This window comes from Orbicella faveolata, unplaced genomic scaffold (assembly GCF_042242905.1).
Source record: "Orbicella faveolata isolate gen_17 unplaced genomic scaffold, um_ofav_v1 contig_26, whole genome shotgun sequence".
Lineage (NCBI taxonomy): Eukaryota > Metazoa > Cnidaria > Anthozoa > Scleractinia > Merulinidae > Orbicella > Orbicella faveolata.
The window spans coordinates 1,439,967-1,450,980 of NW_028301554.1; the positions used below are offsets into that span (position 1 = coordinate 1,439,967).

Sequence of the window (11,014 nt, forward strand, 5' to 3'; positions counted from 1 at the left end):
GCTGATGTTTCACTATAAAATCGAAAAAATAGAGTTCTAAAAATATGAACTGCGTAAGACAAAAAAATAAGTTGACAAAAGAATTTCTAAATCAAACATGTAAAATATAGTAAAGGAAACTGAAAGCTAGGTATAAAATTGTTTATAAACTTAAAGTTTAATATTTTATTCTGTGGTTTCTTGTCACAAGGAAACTGCTACTACCAGCTCTTTGTTCGTTCTAACAGCAGGAGAGTAAGCTTTTTGAGAAGTAGTGCCGGATAGACGTCGCAAATAAAATGATCGGAATCTCGTCAAGACAAAAACCAACATGAAATCTCAGTTAAAAATAACCTTTTCATATTTAAAAATAGCTAGAGTTTTTCAGTGAAATGTATCTAGCTCGCGAAACAGTTAAGAAAAATCCAGATAGCCAAGTCAGTCCCAGGTCGCATTTAACAGCCCCGTCCAAGAACCTCTTCCGTTTAAATATTCAAAGCTGTACGAGGTAATTTTCTTGATGTGTCTGTCCGTCTACAGTCTAGACACTAGTTCTGGGTATCAGACTCAGTGGCCATTATCCACTTCCCCCTTAAATCCCCATAACAATCACGTGTGAAACAAGTGGCGACCCGAACAGCTGTCCGACAAAAACGAAGCCCTATAAGGAAAAAAAATGGTTGAATTGAATTTGGCATAATTTTGTGCTTAACTTGTCAAAAATCGGACAATGTCCCTTATCAATAATTCATACGGAAAAAGTTTATTTAGAGCGCAGTTCGTCACAGTTTTCGGTGATCAGATACTTTTCTAAGAAAAATTGCTGCATTATAAAAATTTCGGCAAAGAGCTAATTTTTTTTTTTAGAATTACTAATCTTGTTTAAGGGGTTATACACAACTGTGACCCGTAAGTCTTTTTTATAGATTTATGGTCCATAATGTTATCACAAGCTGATCAGATGTGCTTAAAAAAAACCTTCCTCGGTCTCTTGGACTAAAACACTCTCTATACTATAAAAAAAAGAAAAGTGGAACCTATCTAGGATCATCTAGGTTTTAGAATTTAACAATGTTTCATTTTCTTTGCTATACAAACATATCGTGATATTTCACCGGGAAAAAACCTCCCACGTCATGCCCCGGCGTGCTCGTATAACATGACGTAAGGGGAGGGTGAAATAAATACCGTGTCACATTTGAATCAACATTATGATGCTTTCGACCTTACATCACCAACTGAATATACGGCATTTATTGCACGCGAGGGGAGGCAGATAAATTAATTTAACCGACCACAACCGAGATAAGTTCTCGCAAGACATCTAAAGCAAAATCCGGAGCGCTGCAACTTTGAACGAGCTTTGACAACTATATTTTAAGGTAAGTCTGTATAACAATTCAAAAATTTAATAATATTACAGTGTTAGTCTGGCGTAACCCGAATGTCTAGTCTTGATGCAAATTTTCGCTCAAAACGCGACATAACATCAACATATGCAAAATCCTTGTACAAAATATATTTCTCATCGAGCCTTAGCTACACTGAAGATGAACAGTGTTTTAAGAACTTCACAGTTTACTATAGTCGTACATGGATTGAAGATGAAAGATTTAATGGAGTAACAAAATTTTAAGGAAGTCAAGCACTGGTGTTGAAAGAACGACAACTTTGAGAAAACGTAACAAAGACCTCTAAGGATCATAGTAGGCTAGCTCAGTAACTGCTGGACCAACGACAAAATATAAAAATTTTCTACAAAGTTCGCTGACTTCGAACAATGGAAAATAGTGTTTTGGTCACCTGAAACCGCTTCGGCAAGCAAAGCAAAGAAGTCATATTTAATTTTGGGCTAGCAGTTCAATTTGGAGTCTTCACTCAATCAAGAGATAAAATCAGGGAAATCGATATCGTCCATCGTTCCAGTGGAGAAATTTTCCATTTTGACACAAGGTTCCAACAAGTTCAGAAGAACTTTGAAGTCTTCGAAGGTTGCCGGATAGTATGCCTTAGCGTCTGTCCACTGAGCAGAATCATGACGCCATAAAAACTGCTCACACTACAGTAATACTTCTAAGTCTTTACTACAAAGCTGTCGTCCATTCGTTTTTCTAAAACCGATCAGGCCGCTACAGTCTGTTGCTTGGACAACACATAAAACCGTTTTGAAATCTGGGACTACTGGCGTAGCGTGTTTCAAGGCAAGTTTTATTTTTGGCGGGGGTGGGGAGGCTCGCGACACTTTCGCGCTCTTACTGAAAGTCTCATTAAAACATAAAATTAAGGGCAGGCAATATCTAAAGAATTCTCATATTAAACCAATGGTTTTGACCGAAGAAATAACTGTAGTCCTTTTCAAAATTGTCTCTCCCATGAATGCTGTCTTGTTTCTAACTGCGATACATACATTCAAATACAGTTCACAAGTGAAATAAATATTAAAGCTCGTTTCATTAAAGAATACTATGAGCTAACATCTGTCACTTCTAGTTTGTTTCACGTTTTGCGGGCAGACGATTATACTGTCTGATTATTTTATTCACAAACAATTGTACCGTTGTAAAATTTATCAAGCGTGCAAACGAAACGGCATTCATTATTAAATCGAGCTAATTCAAACCAGCTCCTTCGATTTCATTGGTCTTTTGCGGTCAGGTTTTATCTTCCCAAATTCGCCCAGCATCTAGGAGTTATTGAGTACCTGTAAAAACATACGCTTGCGGTCCATTTAAACTTGAGGTCATTATAGCCTAGTGTTAACAGTGCCGTATTAACTTGCTCAGATCGAAATTAACGATATACTTGCATCATCGATTACTAAGGGAATTAGTGAAAAAAGCAGCTCATTTCAGCTGTTTGGAGCGCAACTAAGACGCTTTCACATGCTCGAACGGCATAGAACTGGGTTATCTCTGCTTGCTTTTTTGTACTACGCACTGGCCGATTTTACAAAGGACCGAGTTGTTCATCTAGCATCGCCTCCCAATGGACAAAACCTGAAATTTTTTCACTGACAGACTCGACCATCTCGTAAAGCGAAATTTTGGAATGCTAAGAAACCCGTTTTAAAATCAAGAGCCTAATTGATTTTATAAAGCACGCGTTTCTTTCGAAATCCTACAAATATTGTTGGATCTGCGTCTAAAAGCAAAACTGTACGAGCAAAATATGTCCATGGAATTCTCGGACATGGAGACAGGGCAAAAGGAGTTCGTATCGTTCCTTCAGAGCTCAGTCGCAACATGTTGAAGGTTTAATCTGTCTCAAATATAAACAACATCAAATAAAATCGAGGATTTAGAGATTATGAGAGCCAAAGATAGCTTTTTGAGAGACATTTGCCTTTACCGTGGTAGTTGAAGCTCAGTAGTGATCCAGGATTTTAACAAGAAAGTCGCGGCGCGCTTGTCTGCTGAGAGTCGACGGTATTTAAACTTTCTAAACCTTCACGGCGTATTAAATCTGCCTAAAGATTCAAAAGCGCGGAAAGGTAGCATTCCCAGATTTTTGAACAGTTCTGTAAAAGGCTTTCTTTCAGTCGCGATATGACTGGTTGTCAGTTTCTCCCATACTGAGGGTGCCTTGTCCTTTAGAGAGAGGCGAAAATACAGGCGATTCTTCGTGCAGAAAAGTTCTAATACCCACCTCAGAACAAGCAAGAAAAGAAATCTGAACAACGGCGGATTCAAGAGCATATGTCGCAAAAAAAGCCTAACAGAAGGCCTGCGAAAAGTTCTTAATTTTTTATGACTCAAAAAATTTCTTTCAAAGTCTCTAATTTATTCTGTTGTCAGTTTCGATTTCATTTGCAAGGGTATTTCCCTTGTTCTAGGACAATAAGCATTAAATTTAGTAACACTTTGCATGTTTATGTGAAGTTGTTTGATGTTTGGTGAAATGGTAAGTTTAAACACTCCACATCAAAAGGGAAGAAAGAGGGAATTTTTTTTTTTCATATAACCGGGCAAGTTAAAACATGCTAAAGTCATCTAGTGGGCTGCAGTTTTCTTTAGAGCTTTTAGCTTTCGTAATTTAACGATTGACAAATAACAGAGTACATCCGAAAGGAGCCTTTGATTTTTCCGGAATTTGCGCCTTATCGACGCCACAATGTGGTACAAGGGAAACTAAAAGACAAAAAGAAATGGTTACTTGATACTTTTGCACCTTTTACGACTGAGTAACAGAAACACAACAGTTTCTCTGACGCAAGTGGCTTTTCATTATGAGACTAAATTAATCAGGTTTCCTCGCGCTGGCCCTGACCGCAAGATATTGAGCGCACCGCTCAAATGTTTACTGATTATCTATAAACCATCTAAAAAGTCATTGTTTTTATCGTATTATTTCGAAGGGTGGGACTTCCTAGCCATAAACTCTATTGTTGCTGAAAAAAAATCAAATATCACCATTTCCTTCCGCCACGTTACTTTTCTTAGCTTTCTAAACCGCAGAAAAACACTCAGTCGGTTTCCAAGCAACGAGGGTTTCGCTGAGAAAGCGTTATTGAGACAAGGAACAACATGGACAAAATAAATGTCATTCTGTACTAAGGTCAAGGCAAACGAAAAAAATAAATTGAGAAATAAGTTTGCTCTTTTCAAAACCTGTCATTTACTGTGCCGTTGGGCAGGGTTAGTGGAGTTATACCCCACAAGTTGTTTATTTTTGATAAAATTCCTAAAATAGCCGCAAAAAAACAGCCAAACGCATGCCCAGTAAAACTTTCAACCCCGTGCAGGACACAGCTGTACAAGTTTGGAATTCTTTGTACATTATGTCACTATTTATCAGCGAATTTTCCTGCAAAAATAATTAGGATTTTTAGTGGTGCGTCACACTGACTCGGCATAAACGTGAGCAAAACGAAAAAAGTCAGAACAGACATTTTCTTAATTTTGAGAAGTTAGCACATAACAATTAAGTGTTTTGCACGGCAGCGAATCCATTTATTTTCAAGTTTCGATTTGCAAGAAAGAATTGTAACCCGACTGAAAAGCGGAAATACGCAAGGATGCACTTTTCCGGTTCCTAAGGCATTACGTCATGGTGAACCATAAATAAACTTGCTTAATAACAAGGCTCCGGTGTTTGTCATAACACTCAGAAATCCTTGAGCGCGCAGTGCTGAAATCATAGCACGTCTACCCGTAGATCAGTACTAGCGACGACCGGCTCAGGAGGCAATTTTTAAAGCGACTGATTTATTTTCGAGGTAAGACTTTATTAAGTTAAGTTTATACACTAAGATTGCAGGGAAACATTTAATAACATTTAGACCCACCAGTGAATTTTGCGCTGCAGAGGATAGCATCTGCCCACGTATTTGAACTGTCTCTATTTATAAACACCACCATTTAACCTGTTTTATCTTTGTCATTTACCTTCAATCCAAGTGGTTTTTATATAGTTTAAGGTATTATTATTCAAGCATTCGTTGAGAAATCAATCAGGTCCCTTTCAACGAAAAAGGTAATTTTCACAGACCGGCCTATTAGGACTCCGAAATATCATACCTCATTTAGGCGGAAATTTTCCACCGTTTAGCGAATGCGAAAAAGGAATATCTTGTTTCTCCTTCTGTTCACATCGTGTCGTTATCTGGATTTAACTGAAACGTCCCTATCAAAAAAAAATACACCTCCTTTTAATTCTACAAAGCTGACATATTGCGCTTAATTAAAGAGGATAAATTTTACCCACAAATCTTCTTAAAAATCCCAAGCTGGTATTAAACTTATTCTCCGCTATAACTTGTTCTGTCAGCTTAAGTTTCTTTCCGGTTCTGTAAGAGTTATTACAAAAACATTTCCGAAATAAACTGACTCGTTGAAAAAACTAATTTGGGATAATCGAATTTAATAGAGGGGCTGTGCCTCGACAAGTCTTTGGTAGCTAAAAGAAGAAAGTTACAAATTGTTTTCTCGTCGGTTTAGTTGATAGACAAGTGGTCAAAAAGTTGATTTAATTTCACCAGTGCAACGAAATCTTGGCAAAAAAAAAAGCTATTGATGGACACTAATCCTTTCGACGACTCAACTTTCTACTAATCCACAAAATTTAATTCCTTTGTGAAATATGATATACTTTTCAGATAGGAAGCAACTTTTCACCGCCCATTTCCATCTTTCGGGATATGCTGTGTGTTGACAGGTTACAAAGAGACTAAGCGGCCTTCAAATCTGTCTTTAAACTTAAAATTAAGTTTTATTTTAAACTGAAATTTCGTGTGTGACGTGTGTCACTGGATTGGGAAAAACAATTTCTCGTTGACCTAAATTCGGTTGAATTTTAATACTAATGACGTGTACAGATAATTTTCACACGCTATTTGTGAGTACACAGGGGAATATAACTGGTTTCCTCACGTAAAACTTATGGCCCAGGTGCCTCAGAATTTTTCACCGACGCAAATTGTCCTTACTTCTTCTCTGTCACATTTTTAATATGCACAAAAAACAGGTGAACATGTTGAATTCACGTCTAAACACTCGTGAAAATTATGCACCGGTGGAAATCCACCACACCTTAAAGGAAAAGCCAGTTAAAGCCGGATTTTAAAAACAAACCTCACTTCAAAGGAACACCTTTCGAGAAATCAACAATCGACTTTGTGAGAAGTTCTGCTCTGTTCCCAGAGATATTTTCTATCTTCTTTCTGCTACCTAAGCGAAAAAGCCCTCACGGCAGTCAAAGAAACCGACTCCTTTTCGCCCCTCTGTATTTCACATTTGATTGAGAAATAGAAAAGAAAAAAGCCTTTCAAACAAGGGTGGAGAAGTCCAAAATATTTATTTTAAGACTAAGTGTTTGTCGAATTGTGGTTTAAACCGCAAGGGCGTTTTACTTACAAAAGGTTTGCCACGCTGTTCACAAGGCTTGCAAACAACAATTTCACCAGTTTGTAGTCAACAAATGAAAAAAAAATGGAGATTTTCTTTTCCCCTTTAAGTTCGATTCGGCAGAGATCTGATATATTAAACAAACCTCAGTACACCGACACAATTTCTTTAACTGATAGAAGTTTTACACTTAAGATAGCGGCTATTTCCTTTCTTTATTAATCCCATTTATTGATTTAAGGTTTCCGCCCAACTAGCCGTCTTCTCACCTGTTGATTACATCGGCATGGCCGCAAATGGCCACAAATGTTTGTACGTCTGGTGCCGTCTTAATTCAATTATTTATTGCGAATTGCGACAGGCCAATGGGGATCGATGAGGTAGCGACGGGTATTAAAGAATTCTAGACAAAAAAGAGTATTAAAAAATTCTAGACAAAAAAATGGCTGTTTTCAGGAGCCATAATCGGGGATGGAGACCGTAAGTCTCGGGATTCGCGCGCACCTATGATATGGGACAATTTTTCTATTTTTAGAACAAATTGCGCCATCCTGACGTCATATATCCGCGCGGATTCACGCACATGTCGGGGGCTCTCGCGTGGATGTTGTCACGTTGCGTGATCAAATGGTGAGAGTTGAGAGATTCTCTTGCGTATTTTTCACAGCGATGGCAGGGAATAAGGTAGGGAATACGAACCAGGGCGCTTATATGTAGTTTTATGCTCTGAGCTTAACGGAAAAGGTGGGTTTTTCAGGGTCGAAAACAAGAATTCAATCTCGCGCTGGGAATGAATAATAAGATCTGCTCACGCTAGTTGTAAGCTTACGCGTATGTTTTTGCGTTTGTTCTGACTTAAGAATATAGCAAGAAAACTCTCTACTCTGGTATCGAGTTAATTTGTGAGTTTCTCAGACAATGGTTTATTATAACCAAAACCTGTTTTGATGGTTTCTTATTGTTTCTGCTTGTTTGGTGAGCTTGCAAAAATTTTTGGAAGGAAAGTCTGACGCGTACAATCAGCTCATTTGCATAGTGCAGCTCGTGCACTCTCAAGTCCGAGTCGGTGTTTTCAATTGTCAACAAATCTTGACAAAGATTTCTTTCGTTATCTTTTGTGCTGAGATGCTGTAACAAATTTCACGAACGCAAAAAAGGCTACTAACATCATGTGTGTTTCTTCAACATAAGCATAGTGAAGTTTTACACTGCAAAAATGAAAATAGACGAGGAGTTTTGATAAGTCGATCAACAAAATCGAAATCGTTATTCCAACTTGATTAACGAAAGCGTTATCGTAACTTTGCTGATTATTTCTCCTTTATTCACATATTTTTAGCTTAGCTTTTAATATGTTCTCAAATATTTATCAATCTTAAACATATTTAAAAACTATAGAGTTATTGTTTGAGTTCGATGTACGCTTTCACACGAAAGTGCGGCCTAAGCTAAGGGGCGGCGGAAGTACAATTTGTCATGTTTACTGACTGTACAAAACACGCATCGGCGGGCGCTCTCATTCATCGACAACAGAGAATTTACTGGATTTTTACACGAATAAAACTGAGCGGTATCTACGGACGTAAAGTTATTGGGCTTTGATGAAACATCAAGCGTTGCTTACAATTCAAGCGAAACTTAAACAAATTCTGACAAATTCCTCGCAAGCGTGTGGCAAGAGGAACTAGGAAACTATGAAGTCCTGAAACTCTGCGATATCTAAATATATCCAGCTAGTTTTTTTGCTGTGTAATGAAAAAGCTGTTAATCTTCAACATATGTGAAATTTAAAGTGGAGTAATGTACAGCTCATGTAAAAGAAGCATCCGTCGGAACACAACTTGGTCAGTGATATATATAAGCTTACAGCGGAACATACATAAATTCGACACTGTCTTACTTCACTCAAACTGGAGTAGCTTACGAGGAAATACTTAAGCAAAATTCCAACAGACGTAAACGCGTTGAGTTTCGGAATTTCGGAAATTTCGGACGCCATTTCCCCCGCGCGATATCCGCTAAAGTCCTCGCAGCATGTACGCGCGTGTGCCGCAGGCGATGGCGCAATTTGTTCTAAAAATAGAATTATTGTCCCATATCATGGGGACAACCCCAATACTAGAAATGGCGCGCGCTTACGGTCTCCGTCCCCGATTATGGCTCCTGCTGTTTTTTAATTTCAGTGATCTTGATCAAACAACATAAGGTTTTTGTGTTCATTTTCTAGGTACAGTTACCAAGTCCTACAGCTTAAACTGCATTATGGGATTTTCCGGTCTTCTCCGCCGAAACAGCAGCCGCAGAAGAAGTTTCAAGCGCATCGAGCCACGTGACCGCGCGGCCCAGTCTACCAACACAGGCGCTCAGCACCGGTCAGCGGATTCTGACTCAGCCAACAGAGAAAAGTGCACGTCCAGGGAGATTGGATCCATGTTGAGGAAGATTGGGGATGAGTTAAACAACAGCCGACTGAGTTTGAACTCGCTCATCTAAAGATGGAGCATTTTCAATGCCTATTTACGGCTTGGGTTGTCATGGCAACGTACGTTTCGGATGAAAGCAATTGCAAGAAGCCTGTTAAAAATGGAACTGTTCAATTTTGCGAGGCTCTGCTGACCCGTGGTTGTTCAGGATTTATCACAACCACTAAAACAAACTTAAACTGTTGAGTTGTTTGGTTGTTGAAAAGTGGAGTCGGGTTGTTGTGTGAAATATTTCAGTTAAATCGTTTCATTGAAGTTTAAGCATGAAGCCGTGTAAATATCTCAACATGATGAAGATTATTTCGAAATTCCTACGTGTACATTTAAAAATCAAGTTGATTGATTGTTCGTTCACCATTCCCCGTTGTCGTTTTTTCGCCCTATTATCGTTTTTAATGTAACAACATTGGACAGCTAGCGTCATTTAACGCTGAAGACACAAGTGGACTGATAAGTTGCTAACGCAGTTGTAAATATTTTATGGCAAATAAACAGTTTAGCACTACACGAGTGTAATTTCTTGTAATAACAAAATCACAAGACTACGGGACGGGACGGCTGTGGGACGGGTCCACGGCATCCCCATGTGGGACATACCTCAACCTCGACCCCAGGCTCCCCCTTCTTTCCCAGAGAGCCTGGAAATGAGGTTGGACATACCTAACAGAATGACGTCACACTTCATTTTCTGTGTGCTGATTGGTTAACAAGAACAGTTAGGTCAAACATTGGTGGTAGAGCTTATAACGCTGCCGGCTAAACGCTGCCCAAATCCCTGCACATGACGGCAAAAAGAACCAGAAAGATAACATACGGTCAAAATACTCAGCACATTCGAATGATTTACATCGTCGTAAAGAGTTGACATCCTTCGTTTCAAACTTCTAGATTTAATCTAAAGTAAGATTGCTATTATCCAACCCTAGGTTCTGATTGCATGAGTTATTTTGTCATTCACTTTGAAACACCCGTCAAAATAAACCAATCAACATTTGATATTTCGAATGAGTATTTACAAGAGACTATGGTGTTTCTAAGCATATTTAATAGAGAAGACTCCATTCCCCTCCATTAACTGTATTCTAAGGAAAGGAATTTATGAGGCAAGGAAATGATCGCCGACTCAACTGTAAAACTCGCATTAATCAAAAAATTATGTGATGGTGTATTGACCTGTATTGTAGTTAGTTAACATCGGCTCACTGCCAAATCTCCAAAGTACGAGGAGGAAAGAAGGTGAATATATAAAGCTACTTTAATGACTTGTTTGGGTTTCAAACGGGTGTCTTTGTTGTCTGCAGGCCTTGTGAAACACGTGTCAATCATCTGTGCACGTGAATGGAATATGGCTGGGCGGCAAAAAAAAATCCCTTTCTCATTGCAATTTAAGCTTATAGCTTAAGGCATTTTTTCCCGAGTCTCCACTTTGACTTCAAGACATATCAACTTCGCAAAGTATGTGTCAACAGTGTCTTTGTCAAAAAGCGACAGCTACGCAGAGTTTGATGCAAGAGATATCCTGTAAGAAGATGAATTGTGGCAAAATCTACGAGATCTAAAGCAAAACAGATTTTCGGTTCCGCCACAATCATGTAAATTAAAATTAAGCTGAGTCCTTCGGTTATTTAAGTTTGTTACCTTACAATTTGATCTTGTCCTTTTTCACTACAGTCAGCGAGCCTCAGAACTTGATCGATTCTGTCGATGATT

The 11,014-nt window shown here is 38.6% G+C and overlaps 1 long non-coding RNA gene across 2 annotated transcripts; it reads left to right on the plus strand.

Annotated features, from left to right (window-relative positions):
* Nucleotides 1–652: 652 nt before the first annotated feature.
* LOC110058983 (uncharacterized) lies at nucleotides 653–9,809 on the plus strand. 2 transcript variants are annotated; one of them, XR_016209078.1, is made up of 2 exons: nucleotides 653–1,361; nucleotides 9,049–9,809. It is a non-coding gene; the product is annotated as an uncharacterized LOC110058983 (long non-coding RNA). The 2 variants fall into 2 exon arrangements; XR_002297703.2 differs by lacking the exon at nucleotides 653–1,361 and adding an exon at nucleotides 1,369–5,194.
* The last annotated feature ends 1,205 nt before the right edge of the window (nucleotides 9,810–11,014 follow it).